This window comes from Kogia breviceps, chromosome 1 (assembly GCF_026419965.1).
Source record: "Kogia breviceps isolate mKogBre1 chromosome 1, mKogBre1 haplotype 1, whole genome shotgun sequence".
Lineage (NCBI taxonomy): Eukaryota > Metazoa > Chordata > Mammalia > Artiodactyla > Physeteridae > Kogia > Kogia breviceps.
In genome coordinates this window covers 145,044,837-145,057,647 of record NC_081310.1, presented here as the reverse complement: position 1 = coordinate 145,057,647, position 12,811 = coordinate 145,044,837, and the positions used below count along the sequence as shown (strand labels likewise).

The 12,811-nt window shown below is 40.1% G+C and overlaps 1 pseudogene; it reads right to left on the bottom strand.

Moving 5' to 3' along the window:
* Positions 1-11,136: 11,136 nt before the first annotated feature.
* On the bottom strand, positions 11,137-11,873 carry LOC131763559 (rho-related GTP-binding protein RhoQ pseudogene; annotated as a pseudogene).
* Positions 11,874-12,811: the final 938 nt, after the last annotated feature.

The window sequence follows — 12,811 nt, the reverse complement described above, 5'->3', positions numbered from 1 at the left end:
TCACGGGCCCAGTCGCTCCGCGGCACGTGGGATCCTCCCGGACCAGGGCACGAACCCGTGTCTCCTGCATTGGCAGGCGGACTCTCAACCACTGCGCCACCAGGGAAGCCCTTCATTATTATTTTGAAACACAAGATAGATAAAAGTTCAAATGTGAAATACTTTTGCTTTATCATAAGAAGTTTAAACACTGATTTATCTGTATAAGAAAAGGATAAGCTATTAGGTTCTTTAATATCAAAAGTTACAAATCTTCAATTGACTATAAACAATGATTAAAATTCTTTTAATCATCTGCTTGTATGACTGAAATTCCTTGTTGATAGAGACCACTAAGAATTTGAAGTGATCATCGTTAAAATATCTTGATCAACATTGCATAAAATCATTTCAAGCATAATATCTGTCAGTAAAAAGATATGTCAGTGGAAGTAAGTTCAAATTTCTCATTTAAAATTTTGAAATGATTTTATTTAGAATTTTTTTATAAATTTAAATTTTTAATATTCTGTATTTTATTTTTCCTATAAGTGTATACAGTGTAATGATTTTTTTCACTGAGGCTTCCATAGCTTTTCTCAGAATCCCTCCAGTTTACTCCTTGTCCCCCACCCCCAGGGGACATTTGACAACATCTGGAGACATTTTTGGTTGTCACCGCTGGGGAGCTGTTTACTGGGATCTAGTGTGTAGAGGCCAGGGATGATTCTAACCACCCTACAATGCACAGAAGAGTCTCTCATAAAAAGAATTATTGCACCTTCAATGTCAGTAGTGTCAAGGATAGAAACGCTGTTCAGGGAGTCCCTCTAACTCTAAAGTTCTATGATTCTGACCTATAATTGTTCTTGTTGTTCAGAGGAGATTATGATGAGCAATAATGGGTGTGGCTAGGAATGGCCAGCTTTAATCTCCTAACTTCATTTATAATTGCAGACCCAACAGGCAAATAAAACATGGGGCAGAGCTTCCTGTCTATTCACTGGAAATCCAGCCATGGATATCTGTTTGAGACGGTATACATTTCAAAGCAGCAGATGTGTAACTTCTATGAATATAACCTGGAACCCCCAGGTAAACATCTTCTCTCCTTTTACTTATTTCCATATTCTGGAAATAGCTTTTTTGTTCCATTGGATTAGGACCCATCTTACTTTTCAACAACTTCCCCCTTCCTCAGTCCAGGTCTCACCAGGATTGGCTTGGCTGGGATGTGTCTCCCAATAGGGAGAGACTTCCATGAAAGTTTTTCATCTCATTCCCCCACTCCCAACTCCCCATCCGCACTGCTCCCACCTACAATTTCTTTGGAATTTGAAGCCATCCTGTGTTTTGGCATTAATGCCCTACCTTCAGGGCTAAACAGACCTTCCACATCCTCCCTCTTTGATATATCTTCCCTGTTGACTTTTTAGGACTTCAGGATAATTCAAAGTGGTGGGGGATTAAACCAATCTGGGTGGCCAAACTCCATTATCACTATGGCTCCTACCATCCCTTCAGTCAATTTTTACAACAGATTCACCTCTGCCACGTGGTACCAAGAGCAGTTTAATGGAGCATTAGATACTTATATTTATCCTAGGATTTAATTGAGGATGGGCAATTCTACTAATACTTGCTCTTGGATAGAAGAAAGATCAATAGTCCCAGGATCTGTGCTATGCAAATATAAGCAAGTCATTCATTCATTCAGGGTTTCACTTTGCTCCTATGTGAAAGAGCAGTAACAGCTGGAAGGCTGCTGAAATTCATTCCAACTTAAAAAAAAAAAAAGCACTGAGAAATTTTGAAAAATATATCCATATTAGGAAATGCATGTTTTATGGTATTGACTTGTTGCTAATGGTGTCATTTCTACTGAAATGAGGAAGTTGGTTTTTACAGCTGGAGTCAGGAAATAGTTTATATCCTCTGTAGGGTTTAGAGTCCCTGGAAGATAATGGTCACTGATGTGACCTGTGATAGCACTTAAGTATTGAAGAAACCAATCTATTAATTCACTTAAGGAATAGATATTAGGCCCCTATTGTGCTCTTCAAGAACAATAGTATTTGTCTCTATTTTGCAGATGAGAACATTAAGGCTCCAGATGGTTAAAGGGACTATTCGAGGCAACCTCACAGTTTTGACCAAGGAGGAAGGGGAAGGGCAGCAGGGCCCGAAGAGCTGTGTCCAGAACAATTAAAAACTTTGCAATTCTCGGTTCCATGATTTGAATCCTGAATGTGTGCTTCTCTGGCTAAAACTGCAACTGTTGAAGTCGAATACTCATTATTAACTAACTGCCTTATTAATTCATAGTGTTTGAAGATATCTTTTTTTTTAACATCTTTATTGGAGTATAACTGTTTTACAATAGTGTGTTAGTTTTCTCTCTACAACAAAGTGAATCAGTTATACATATACATATGTTCCCATATGTCTTCCCTCTTAAGTTATTGATCAGAAATAAGAACTTAATGATATTTTTTAAATACTTGATTTATTGTTTTGCTTGTTTGAAAATACTTATCGTGTTTTCCTCACACTTCTGGTAATCCTCACCGGAAGGACAACATCCAATATTTTTCCACAATGCATCCAATATTTCTCCTCCTTTAATTTCCCTTCCATTCTTAGCAGATGAGTTGCAATATCAAACTTCCATTATGATGGGGATTTGAACTGTGAAAACTGACAGTCCAGGTAAGAAAATGTGTCCTGCTGATGTATATCCCAGTTTAGAGACCTCCCTGCCTACCTTCTTTCAGGAGGATCCCTCCTGTGTGGTTCAGTTAGTAACCCCTTAAAGCCTATTCTGTGTTATGTGCCCACTAAACCTCAAAACTCCCAGATCTCTTAGGGTCCCTCACTGTTCAATGTTCCTAACTTGGAAGGCAAATGACCATATTCTCAGGTCTGATTTTACTGCATTTACTTCACATTTTGGTTCCCTAACTAGATATCCCCTTGCAGCGTTGGCAAAGCAAAGCAACTGGAAATGTGTTCGGCAAACTGCCTCCAGGTTCCATACTAGATAAAGCTCTATATCCTCGCCAACATTTGCCATGGTCCATCGTTTCTATTTTTAGTCACTCTAATAGGTTTGTAATAGGATTGCACTCTAGCCTTAATCTACATCTCCCTAATGCTTAATATGTTGAGCATCTTTTCAAGTTCTTATTTTCTATATCTATAACTACGTCTATGTCTATATTTATGTCTATATCTACGTCTATGTCTATATCTTCGTCTATATCTACGTCTATATCTATATCTTCTTTGGTGAAGTGACTTGATTATATATATGATCAAGTCCTTTATCAGACATATGATTTGAAAACAACTTTTGTTAGACCCTAGGCTGTCTTTTCATTCTCTTAACCAGATTTTTCAAAGAGCACGTCTTAAAATTTGATGAATCCAAATTACCAATTTTTTATTTTTGCATATTATGCTTTTGATGTCCTATCTAAGAAGACTTTTCCTAACCCAAGGTCACAAAAGTCTCCAATGTTCTAGAGGTTTAGAAGTTGTGCAGCTTTCGGTTTTAAATTTAGAGCTATGATCCATTTGGAGTTATTTTCTTATATTATACGTGATGTATCAAACTTCATTTTTTGCATATGGATATTTACTTGTTCCAGTACTCTTTGTTGAAGATTATCCTTTCTCCAGTCATTTCCTTTGTGCCTCATTAAAAATCAGTTGTCATATACATGTGATCTACTTCTGGACCCTCTGTTCTGATCCAATGATCTATTTGCCTACCTTGATGCCAATTATGGCACTGTTTTCATTACTGTAATTTTATCATAAGTTTTGAAATAAGGTAGTACTACTCCTCCAACCTTGCTCTTCTGTTTCAAAGTTACTTGGGCTATTTTGAGTCATTTGCATTTCCATTTGAATTTTACAGTCAAATGATCACTTCTACAAAAAGCTGCTCAGGGACCCCATCCTACTTCTCTATGCTCCTCTTCCCCGTCACACCTGAACTCAGGGAGATAAGCAGGGCAAGGGGAGGGCATACCCCATCTGTTTCTCATATCTGGGATATCATTGTCCTTCATTGTCTGATATCCACTGTATTAAAAAAAACATCATTTCACATATTTTGTCTTTTTCTTTGGTTATTTCAGGCAGGAGTGTGAATCCAGTCCCTTAACTCCATCTTAGCTGTCAGCAAACTTGTGGTTACATTTGTTTGTTATCTTTTAGATTAAGGCATTGACCTATGTACAGAAAAGATATGATGTCTGAAATTCGCTTAAACATACTCCTGACCTCAGAAAATGTGTGAGGTATAGATGAAACACCATTGGCTCCTAGTTGATAACTGTTCATACTGGTTGATGAGTATACTGAAACTAATTATACAGTATGGAGGTTCCTTAAAAAACTAAAAACAGAGCTACCATACAACCCAGCAACCCCACTCCTAGGCATATATCTGGAGAAAACCATAATTTGAAAGGGTGCATGCACCCTGATGTTCATTGAAGTACTATTTACAATAGCCAGGACATGGAAGCAACCTAAATGTCCATCAGCAGAGGAACAGATAAAGAAGATGTGGCACATATATACAACACAATATTACTCAGCCATAAAAAGAAAAAAAATAGTGCCATTTGCAGAGATGTGGATGGACCTAGAGATTGTCATACAGAGTGAAGTAAGTCAGAAAGAGAAAAACAAATATCGTATAATATCACTTATATGTGGAACCTGGAAAAATGGTAGAGATGAACTTATCTGCAAAGCAGAAATAGAGTCAGAGATGTAGAGAACAAACTTATGGTTACCAAGGGGGGAAGGGATGAACTGTGAGATTGGGACTTACATATATACACTACTATGTATAAAATAGATAACTAATAAGAACCTATTGTATAGCACAGGGAACTCTACTCAGTGCTCTGTGGTGACCTAAATGGGAAGGAAATCTAAAAAATAGTGGATATATGTATATGTATGACTAATTCACTTTGCTATGCAGGAAGAAACTAACACAAAATTGTAAAGTAACTATACTCCAATAAAAATTAATTTAAAAAATAATCATACTTAAAAAAAGGTTTTTGTATGGGCTTGATGTTTTCCATAAAAAGTTTCCAACAAAAGGGTCTTAATACCTGCCTGTATCGTGAGATTGTTGTGAGGATTAAATGTGGAATTATATGTAGAGTGCTTAGCACTATGCTTACAACTTAATGAAGAGTAGCTATTAATACCACATATGGGATGAAAGCAACCATCAAAGATATACAGAAGTCTGAGTTTAAAAACTTTCATACAGAAACAAACACAACATTGTAAATCAACTATACTCCAATAAAAATTAATCTAAAACAACTTTCATAAAAAAATGATAAAAGCCTTTTCACTAAGTATGATTGCAGCAGTGGTCTCTGGGTCAATAGAGATTCAGTTTAGGTGTCTGCCCCTCCAGGAAGTTTCCCAAACCCACCAACTAGATTCAGTGCCTTCTCTCTCAATTGCCCTAACACCCTATTCCATTCACTCCCAAAGCACTTACATATGGCCTGATGGTTCTCCATTTATGTGTCTGTCTCCCATCTCCTGATATGTCCTTACGTTCTTCTCTGTATCCTTAGAGTGCAGCATACAGCAGACACTCAAAACATGCTTTTTGAACTGGTTTACATTGTTTTCTCACCTGCCCATCTCTGGGACCCTCTCCTCTGTGTACACTTGGCTCCTGCCTCTATGCACAGTCGGCCCTGGGTTGATGCTTTCCTGTTACAGGGTCTTGGCCTTCAGTTTTTGCCTATGTACTTTCCCAAGCCCAGTATAAGAAGTGGGTATCTTTTCAATTAATTGTACTACCACAGTGCTCTGTGTCTCTCCAATCCTTCTCCAAAGACCTCCTCCTAAGTGGTGGCTTGTTTGAGCCAGGCAGCCAGCACTCATGGTCACAGGAAGGAGACGGCACCAAGGAAAGGGCACTGAGGGTGAGCACAGACCTGCCTGCTGCTTTCAGGCTAATCCAGAGCCTCTCATCCTCTTAGCCTGCATGCACGTCGACCAAGGTGAAATATTCAACCAAGAAATGAAAGAACTTAGAACCATAGGCTGTTACGACTGGAAGGGCCTTTGAGATCATTGAGCCTGGTAGTTTGTTCAAATTTTCTTCTGAAAGAGGGTAACATTCTTAAAAACAATGACAACAAAAAGATTTTGTTTCCTATCCCCATCCCTGACATGGAGCTATTCTAGTTGAAAGGGTTGGAAGGAACAGTCCTGCTCTCATTCCCCCTCTGCACATCCTCCAAATGCACACACACACACACACACACACATGCACAGACACACACACACACACACACACCCCTTGGTAGCTGAAAATATCTCTGAAGAATCCTTAGGTCACTGAGGAACAAGAGCACAATTTGAAAATCATTGGTCAAGTTAAACATTTTCACTTTGAGGAAAGTCATAAGGGGATGTTGGTTCTGGGACACAAAGCCTAGAATTCCTGGTTTCCTTTCTTTCTATTAATTAATCTACAACTGCCACCCCTGACAAAAACAACAAAATGCTCCATAGGTGTGTCTATCATCCGAATGTCAGAGCCGTAGAAATCTTCCCAGTGTGGATCCAATTTTAGCAGAAGTGTTGCTGGAACAATCACTGCCTTCAGGAATGAATCAGAGGGAAGGATAAAAAGGCAGAACAAGAGGATTTTTAGGATAGTGAAAAATACTCTGTACGATAATATCAGGATGGATACATGTCATTCTACATTTGAAACCCACAGAATGAACAACACTGAGAATGAATCCTAATGCAAACTGAAGACTTCGGGTGATTATGATGGGTCAATTGCAAGTTCATCAGTTGTAACAAGCGTACCACCCTGGCGGGGGATGTTAATGCAGAGGGGCTATGCATGTGTCAGGTAGGGGATAGATAAGAAATCTCTGTATCTTCTTAATTTTGCTGTCAACGTAAACTGCTCTACAAAAATAAAGTCATTTAAATAAAGAATGAATTGGAAATGCTTTCAGCTTTTCTCAGAAAGAAAAGTGCATGATATCCAGATTAAGGTCATTTGAAAAGCTGAGACAGAGAAATATCTCATGCTTGGGAGGCCAGAAAGCATCCGAATCTGTATTGGGTGTATTTGTGAGTGGTTTTACAGCACCACCCAGTGGCACAAAGCAATTCTGTCACTAAAGTTCAGAAACAGGTTTCAATAATTTTTACTTCATAACAAATTCAATCCACAAGTATTTATTTGAAAACGTTTGATATGTGTGGCTTTACTCTAGCCACTGGTGGTATAACAAGTGTTATTTACAAAAACTTATACACTGATTTCAGAAAGATCTGTCTATGTTAGTTTATAGGCACCCCTAATCTGCTCTCTTCACTACAAAAAGGTGAGCCAGGTTTCTGACAATTCGCTAAGACAGATCTCCCTCCTCACTCCTTAATCTGTGATCCAAAGTGACCTCAGGCCTTCTCAGAGCCCACAAATTTGAGACCTTTTAAACCCCAAGCTCCTGATGTGGACATTTCTGGGCAAGCAAGACTTTTGGAAAATTTCCCTTGTAATATTACAAGCCAGTTGTTGTTATCAATCTAAGAATGCAAATGTATATGCTTTCTTGAGTCTTGAAGAGTAAAGCATCTAGATGTGGGTCATTCCCATGGAATCCTGGAATGAGGTAACTTATTACGTGTCCAGGACACAAAAAGTTATCTGATCAATTGTTAAATTTTCTTTCCTTCCAATTTATCATCCCACCTTGTGAGTGCTGATCATATTCACGTTGGAAAGAACTGTGGTTTGAACCCCAAACGGGTGGAGAAGTTGTCTTTGCTGAATATCCTGGATTGCTTAGACAGGCCAAGCAGTCTGCTGCTAGAAGGGCTCTTATTTTGCCATTTTATCTCAATTTTTTTCTGAGTCTAATTCACAGACCATTGGGTAAACCTGAAAAGTTTCTTTGTTCCTAGTGAGCAGTTCTAATTCTTTTATTAAATTTGTTTTTCAATTGCAGAAATAACTTGGACCAGTCATTTCGCCCCTCTAACCTTCATTTCTTTCATTAGAAAATCAAAGAGTCTGGAATGATTGCACGCAGATAACCAGAAGGTGTGTTATATTCCTGGAGAATGCATACACAATTTTTTTAGAGTTTCAGACAACCCACACTCAGCCTGCCTAGAAAATTTTACCTTATGAAAGAAAGATGTGGTTTTCAATTTCTGGCAATATGGTCAACTAGTTACTTTAAAGGGCTTTCCAGATAAAATAAAATTAGATGATGAATTACACAAACACAGTAAACTAATGTTAATGCATTGTAGCAGTTATTAGAGTGAAGGGAAATTTATGAGGGTCTAAGAATTAAATAAACAATAATAGTAACATTAAGCAAGAAGTAAGCAAGCAGAGGAGGGAGCTGTAAGATGAGATGGCCTGGAAGAAAATGTTCACATCCTTGCAATCAACATGCCCAACATAGGCTCTTGGGATTCTCATAGATTTCATTCAATAAAATATAATCCACAATTTTTTTAAAAACCCACAAAACATATAAGGAATAATTGAGAGGCAGCAGAAACAGTAAAGACTTAGACCTTCCAAAGACTGCAGATATTGTAATGATATGATGAAAATGTGAAATAACCATGTGCAAAAGGTTCAAAGAAATCAGAGAGAAAATAAAAAATAAGGAAAAAAACCCAGAATATTAAAAAAGAAAAGGTAGGTTTTAGAACTAAATAAGATTTGTAGATTTCAAATACACACACAGATCTCAGTGGTTGAGTGAAACAGAAAGTTAAACAGACTTGAAGAGACAACGAGCTGGAAAATATAATTTGAAGGAATTACCTATAATGCAGCCCAGAGAGATAAAGAGGTGGTATATATGAATAAAAGACCAAGAGACACAGATCGTGAAAAGCAAATTCTAACATAACTAACCAGAGTCTCAGAAGTGAAAATTGGTGTGCAAGTGGGAGGGGGCCTTGAAGAATAGCCCTTGAGACGGTGGGACCTGGAGCCACAAGGCCAGAACTCACAAGCCGGCACTCCCATTTCTCAGCTATGTGATTAGAGGCAAGTAACATAAGCTCATTGTGACTATTAAATAGGGATAATAAGAGTCTCTATGGTGTTGTAACCATTAAATTAGTTATTACATGTAAAACACACAGAATATTGCTTTACACAAAAATGTTTTAAAAACTCTTGCCTGGTAATTCAGTATTTTTTTTTCCAGCCAAAGACATGAAGATGTTGTACCTCTATTTGTTCCTCTGAATCTCATTATAAGTTTTGCTTTATAACACTTGGTTATAACCACCTGAAGGCTCCCGTTTGAATTGATGACCAAGATCAAGCTAATTCATTTCTAGCTGAATCTATAACAAATAAAAGAAAATTAAAATATTTTAAACAGAGCAAACAGGTGTTTAGCAATGGAAGTTATAGCACTTTAGCAGTGCATTAGAAAAGTGGCAATGTCTGTTATAAAGACTGACAGAACAACTTAAGAAATGAAGTACGTCCCTGCAAGTAGGAGCTCACAGTCTTTTACTAGTATCAAAAGAAAAAGAAAAAAAATAAGGTGTACAATGTCCTGTGTTTTTATCTGGAAGGCAAATTATATAGGTAGGAACAAGCTTACCCTTTGGGGAGAAATGTTTAGTCAAATACCACAGTTTTTATCCAAGAAGTTCTTTTGCTTCAATCTGTAGCAAACAGAGTCTTCCCTCAAAGACTGTGTATTGTTTCTAGGGCTGTTGTAACAAATACCACAGGTTGAGTGGCTTAAACAAGAGAAATTTATTTTCTCACCATCCTGGAAGCTAGAGTTGAACAAGTTGTCAGCAGGTTTGGTTTCTTCAAGACCTCCCTCCATGGCCTCAGATGGCCTACAGATGGCTGTCTTCTCCACGTCTTTACGAGGTCATCCTTCTGTGTAGTATGTGTCTAAATCTCCTACAAGGACACCAGTCATATTGGATTAGGACCTACCCTAATGAGCTCATTGTAACTTAATTAGCTCTTCAAAGACTCTATCTCCAAATGCAGTCACATTGAAATACTGGAAGTTAGAAATTCAACCCATGAATTTTGGTTGGGCACAATTGCCCATACCAGTTGGTGCCATACATCTAAATAAATAACTTGACTGGGCAAAACTGGTTACATCTGACTAAAAGTTGAAGCTTATTTGAACATCCACCTTGTTCTCATCAGGAAACTGGACACAATGGACTACTCAAAAAAGAATAACCAGTCCTTAGATTTAGGAGATGATCAGCCTCGAGGGAGAATTTGCTCACAAATTCTTTACCCTGACTCTTGGAATTTCCTGGATTCCTTGCTTCAAAGCCAGGTCTTATGTTTTCAATGGATACAGTTCCCAGGGACCCTGGAAACACCATGAATAATGCTTCCCTACAGTTTCTTATCAAGGGAGGGTGGCTAGAAAGTCAACAGATTGAGGTGCTTCGCTTGATATCTTAACATCCAATTCTTTAACAAAGCCTCATATAGTGCATTTGTGTGTGTGTATGTGTGTGTTCTTCCTTTTTTCTTATTGGGACAAAATATACACAACATAAAATTTACCATTTTGACCATTTTTTTTTCTTTAAGAAAGCACATTAAGCTTTAATATAGAAATATTTACGTTACACTTGTGCTCAAGTGATAATAAAACATTTGTTCTTTTTGATCTCATACATTCTGTCCTCAGGAATGGCCCATCTCCTGCACGCTTGGAGCAACCTTTGGCTACGTGGCTGGCCTTGTTACTTCACCACTCTGGATATACTGGAATAGAAAGAAACTTACATACAAGAACAATTATTTGGAGCAAAGGGAGGAGATATTTCTTTGTGCAGATTCCATAAAGACTGTGCAGACATGTATATGGTCTAAGCCAGGCACTTCCACTTAATTAACAGCACTGTTTTTTATATAGTTACAACATGATGTGATTGTAGCTTTTTAAACTATGAAACCCCTGAGAGATTGTACCTTCTAGTTGAAATAAAGTATTTATAATAGATTGTTTCTTCAGATGCTGTTTGTTTCTTCTTGGACCTTTAAGAAACATTCTTAATCAACTTTATAGAATTCTGAGGACAGGGTTGTTTTTTCTTTCCCTTTCAAGTTTTAAACTGCTTCATTATTTTTAAGAGGTCTGGGTATAGCTTTAGCATTTCATATGCTTTCTGAGAGAAATGGACAGTTTACTTGGCCACTGAAGACGTTTCTCACGTAATTAAACAACATCTTATACATCTTGATGCTATTCTTTTTTTTTACTGTGTGTTTCTTTGGAGTTAAAATGGCTAGGATAGCCTCATCAAAAACAGTCTTCAATCCCTTCTGGGTTAAAGCTGAACATTCTACATAGCAGCACGCACCTATCTCTTCTGCTGGTTTCTGTCCTTGTTCCACACATATAGGTTTTTCCTTTATAGCATTCAGTCTTGCTAAAGTTTTGGGGTCATCTCGGAGATGAATCTGAGTTCCTATTAATAAAAAAAGGGTACATTTGGTGCGTATTCCTTATGTTCTGGTACCCACTCCTCTTTCACATTTTGAAATGAGGCTGGATTTACCACAGAGAAGCATATAAGGAAGACATCAGTCATTGGATAAGATAAAGGCCTCAGAGATCTTAGTCTTCCTGTCCGGCTGTGTCATAGAGTCCCAGGAGGTACTGCTTGCCCCCCACGGTGACGCTGACTGAGTAGTGGTCGAAGATGGTGGGCACGTACTCCTCCGGGAAGGCGTCGTAGGCATAGCTCATGAGTAGGCACGTCTTGCCCACCGCCCCGTCGCCGACCACCACGCACTTGAGCATCAGCGCGCCGGGCCCGTGAGCCATGCTGCGGCTGGCCGGTCTCCGGGCATGGTCCCCCCCGGAGCCCCCGCCCCCGCCCCCGGCTCAGCCCCAACCCTCCTGGGGGTTGCGCCGCCGCCGCCGCTCAGCGCAGCAGGGCCGACCCCCCGGCCCCATGCAGCGGCTCCCCACCCCGAGGGGAGGGGGCGGCGGGCCCGGGGCGCTGCTGCCGCCTCAGTCGCTGCCCGGATCCCCGCCCGGGCCCCGGTCGCCGCGCCCGCCCGCTGCCCCCGCCGCTCGGCGCCCGCGCCCTCTCCCCGGCCCGGCCTCCCCAGGAGGATCCGCTGGATCATAAGACAGGCCGGCCCCGGGGGAGACGGCAACTTTGGGGAGGGCGGAGGAGGGGAGGGGCCAGGCGGCTCTCCCTGCCCAGCGCAGGCCCGGGCCCCCTCCACGCTCGTCCCCGGAGGAGGGCCCATTTTGACCATTTTAAGTGTACATACAATTGAGTGGTATTAAGTATATTAACACTTTTGTGCACCATCACCACCAGCTATCTCTAGAAATTTGTGAGTTAAGTTTTATTTGGGGCAAAATGAGGACTATAGCCTGGGAAATAGCCTCTCAGATAGCTTTGAGGAACTTCTCTGAAGGTGTGGGTGCAGTCAGTATATATGTGATTTTTTTTTTTTTTTTAAGATACGCGCGCCTCTCACTGCTGTGGCCTCTCCCATCGTGGAGCAGAGGCTTCAGACGCACAGGCTCAGCGGCCATGGCCCATGAGTCCAGCCGCTCCGCGGCACGTGGGATCTTCCAGGACCGGGGCATGAACCCGCGTCCCCTGCATCAGCAGGTGGACTCTCAACCACTGCGCCACCAGGGAAGCCCTGTGATTTTGGTGAAAGGGGATACATGGAATCAAGCACACATTTTTTGCAGAAGATTATACTGCTCGTCACGAGGAGCAGATGTCTCTGTTAATG